The sequence below is a fragment of the Hippocampus comes genome, unplaced genomic scaffold (assembly GCF_001891065.2).
Source record: "Hippocampus comes isolate QL1 unplaced genomic scaffold, H_comes_QL1_v1.1 scaffold477, whole genome shotgun sequence".
Taxonomy (NCBI): domain Eukaryota; kingdom Metazoa; phylum Chordata; class Actinopteri; order Syngnathiformes; family Syngnathidae; genus Hippocampus; species Hippocampus comes.
In genome coordinates, this window is record NW_017805449.1 from 35,573 (window position 1) to 39,851 (window position 4,279).

General features: G+C 47.0%; 1 long non-coding RNA gene across 1 annotated transcript in view; it reads right to left on the reverse strand.

Moving 5' to 3' along the window:
- Positions 1 to 494: 494 nt before the first annotated feature.
- Positions 495 to 4,279, reverse strand: part of LOC109518291 (uncharacterized) — a 36,226-nt gene continuing 32,441 nt past the window's right edge. The window contains exons 5-6 of the long non-coding RNA XR_002168702.1: positions 4,105 to 4,190; positions 495 to 637 (exon numbers count right to left, since the gene is read on the reverse strand). This is a non-coding gene — a long non-coding RNA (uncharacterized LOC109518291). The remainder of the gene's footprint in view (positions 638 to 4,104; positions 4,191 to 4,279) is intronic.

The window sequence follows — 4,279 nt, forward strand, 5'->3', positions numbered from 1 at the left end:
AAAAAACGACCATGTATAGTAAGGCGTTTTTAGCCCCCAAAAAACGACATAGTATAGTAAGGCGTTTTTAGCCGAAAAAAACGACCATGTATAGTCAGGCGTTTTTAGCCCCCAAAAAACGACCATGTATAGTAAGGCGTTTTTAGCCGAAAAAAACGACCATGTATAGTAAGGTGTTTTTAGCCACCAAAAAACGACATAGTATAGTAAGGCGTTTTTAGCCGAAAAAAACGACCATGTATAGTCAGGCGTTTTTAGCCCCCAAAAAACGACCATGTATAGTAAGGCGTTTTTAGCCGAAAAAAACGACCATGTATAGTAAGGCGTTTTTAGCTAGAAAAAAATGACCATTTATATTAAGGCGTTTTTAGCCCCCCAAAAAACGACATACTATAGTAAGGCGTTTTTAGCTGAAAAAAACGACCATGTATAGTAAGGCGTTTTTAGCCCCCAAAAAACAACCATGTCTCGTAAGGCGTTTTTTGCCCCAAAAAACGACCATGTATAGTCCCATGTATAGTCAGTCAGTGCATTGCAAATTTCTCCATTGTGAGACAATAAAGTTTCTTATCTTAAGGCGGAGGGGGCTTCTCCACATTCCTGCGATCACTGCAGAATTTTGACATCAAACGACCCCCTCGGATCACACACACACACACACACACATACAAATATATAGGCATATATGTGCATTACATTTATTGTATTATCGTACAAAGTAGCAATGTACTTGTCAATAAATGTGTCAAATATGACTAAGGCCAATGATTATTAAGGCGTCCTCAGAGAACCTTGGGCGCCCTCTGGTGGTACATGAGTCAATCACCCCATAAATCCATAATTAAAACAACCATTTTTCGAAGGACGCTTTGTCATGTTTATTTGACTATATCAATCCGAAAAAAAATACCAGGCAAACAATATTTTGCAAATTTAATTTATGATTATTTTTTAAATGAATTTTATTGTCTCAACACTTACTCGGCTAACGATATGCCATTGAAGGGCAAACCGTCAGCCTAAACACATAAGTAAAATTTGAACATCTTCGGACCCCCCCAAATGTTTCATTCATGTTTGGATTTCTCTCTCTGGACCCCAAAAAGTATGACAAGCCCTAGTATATGATCAAAGTCGATCAAAACTGAGTTTTAGTACGTCAAAGGCAGACTTTTACGACTACTACAAGTGCACATCTATCTTGTAACAGAAGATGATGTGTGCTGGGTGTGCCCGCCGCCGCCTGACAATACAGTTTATGGTGCGTTTGTCAGCGTGCCCTTGATGGATGTAAAGTTAAACATCCAATACGCTCGGTGAACAGCCTGGCTTGCTGACAGAATCCTGCGGGAGGAAAAAGGAACCAAGGGAGCCGCCGGTGCCATCATCGATTTCCCCCGGCCGGCGATGAATTGGCGACCTTCAAACGAAGAGCGTAATTTTCGCCGCTGATGGTCAAAAGCTGATTAATGAATTGGCCCGCCGACAAGGGGCGTCGCCCAAGCGCTGATTGTGACACTTGTGGGCAGACAAGATGATAAAAGGCGACTGTCCGCTCACTTTCTACGGCCCCCAGCCCAACGAGAGCTCAATCGATCATCTCGACACGAACGTTGACAAGCCGCCACTGTGACGTGACAGTCTGACAGCTCTTCACATTTTGGCGGGGGGGAGGAGGAGGTAGGGGGTGGGGCGGGGTCAGCGAGTGTATGTGACACATCAGGTGTTAAGATTTGATTTCTAATAACTCCAGCCGTCTGCGGTCACGCCATTTTTTTGGGCGTTTTAAAAAAGGGGTGTCCAAACTGCGGCCTGCGGAGTACATTTAGTCTCGGGCTCAATGATTCAAAATAAAGAAATCATGCAATTGCTAGTCAGTGGGAAGGGAGAAGGTGCGGAGAGCAGATGGAGGGGGATGCTCGTGGAAGAGTGGGGGGGAGGGGGGTCAGATTGACGGAGCGCAGAGGGAAGTGCACTTTTCAAATGTCACCTTGGCAGGAAGAATGGCGGGAAATAGAAAATGCTTGAGGTGGGAAACGGGACAGTTTGACATTTGACAGTTATCAAACTACAAGCTTCAAATACATTTGGAGCTAATGCTAATGCTATCCGGTTCCTGGATGTCGGTGAGACTTTTTCACCAGCCCAAAAATCAAAACACCAACATAGACTGACTGAGTTGCGGAGAATGTCCACAATATTCCAAATAGGGAGAAAGGCTGAGTGCATCATATCGCGGATGGCAGCTGGGCGTCACGCCGTGACGCGTGATCCGTCGGCGGCGCGGCCACAAAAGGCGCTTTTGACACATTCTCCTGCTGCACTTCAAAAACACATCAATCACAGCCTCGGTCCAAAATGTCAGAGACCTTTTCTACGTGGCAGCTCGGAGAGCGCCGAGCTGCCTCCCTCCCATGGGGTGAAAAAAAAAAAAAAGATCTGATCTAAGGAAATGATATGTAATATTTATGAAAATGGAGCCGAACAGAAAGATGTTTTTTTTACAGCAACCTCAGCCACGGGTCGTTAAGGACACGAAGATGAGGACGGCTGGGGGTCAAAAATCACGCCACTGGAGTGCCCTTTCCAAAGGCGCATGGGCTCCCTCTAGTGGTACACTAAAGAATGACTGAGCAAGTACAGTGACGCTATTTGTTTTTCATTCTTATTTGTAGTTATGAGTGATTGAAAAAAAAATGGCGTGGGAGGCCATCATCGTTAAGGCGGCAGTCAATTCGCAACAACGCTGTGTGACATTTACAAAGCGCCCTCCGCAGAGTGTCTATCGGTACGAATGCGAGGTCAGGAGGGCCCCCGCACGACAACCTCCACAAATTTCGCAGAGGTGGGCCGGCAAGGTGTTGCCGTGGCAACTCAAGGCGCACTTTCCCATTTGTCAAACGGAGGCAGGGAGCTGAGACGGGGGTGGGGGGGGGTGCGTAGTAACTACGGGCCATTATAACCCCACTGGGAAGGCTCATGCATATTTAAAATGGAAACGATGATAAAGGTTGGTCGTCTGAGAGCAGGGGTGCGTCGAACTCGACCGGACCTTCACCGGCGACGTGTCATTAAGCCTTTAATTGACTCGTCGCATCTATAAAGCTAACGTAGCCATCCCTCAATGCAAATGTTGCCGGTGCAACGGGCCGGCGAGGTGATGGACGCTGACAAATTGACGACAGGAGGAAAAAAGGTCACGTCGTGACTCGGAATGTGTTTTACACGCGTCCCTGAAGACCAGATCAAAATGAGCGCGCGTACGGCCGCTTTTGAGATGCAAATAAACCCCACAAAACATACCTCCGGCGGGCAGTGCAAGAACAATCGTAAATCTTGTAATCCCGTCATAATTGCTCGGTGAGCCTCTCAGCGATCGTCAAAGTCCAACATCGTTCTGGAGATAGATTACCTCCACCAAGGCGTTTAGGTTTTCATCAGGTTTTTTTTTGTTCGGTTGGGACCAAAAAAACGACCGTAGTGCAGCTTGGGCGGACCTGCGTTGGCTGTCAAGTGGCCCACATTCAAGTACCAATCGGCTCTGGACTCACAATTGGTGGAGGTCAGCGCTCTCGTCGGTCCCGTTCTAATCGAGCCCGAGCATGCACAAAAAATGTTCGCCGCAAATCCACTCTGAGTGAACGCGATGACTTCAGACTCTCGCGCTCACGGGGGAACAAATGTTTATCTAAAATGAGAAGGTTAGAGACACAGGCGAAGGCATTGTCCACGACGACTGCCGTGGGAAGATACTGTAATTGGGTGAGAAAATACCCCCGCCCCCTAAAAAAAAAGCCGCTTTTGCTGCGGTGTGATAAAGTGGAAATTTTAAGCTCTGACTGATCCAATCGTCTAATAGAGGACGGCGGGCAAAGGCACAGAGATAGACAAGGAGGCAAGAGTGAATGACACCCCCCCCCAAAAAAAAAAAAAAAGGTGCAAGACCGTCAGACATGCAAATCGACAGAATGAGACGGGCCCCTTCCGTGGCTAAGCGAGTCGGTGGTTGTGTCTTTGAGGTGCGATTAGAAGGTACGCCGGTGGCGCAGATAGCATCAGAACCCCGAAGGAATGAAGGCCGAAGACGGGCAAAGTGGCGACCACCTGCGCAAAGCCCGGGAGGGAAGCAGACGGAATTACTTGGACCACATTCAATCTCCGAGCGGGGGCCCTCCAACGTATGCGCCTTCCTTGAAAACAATGTCCATATTGGAAATAATCATAATACAAAAAAAAAAAAAAAAAAAAAAAAAAAAAAATTGGGGGAGTTTACTTTTTC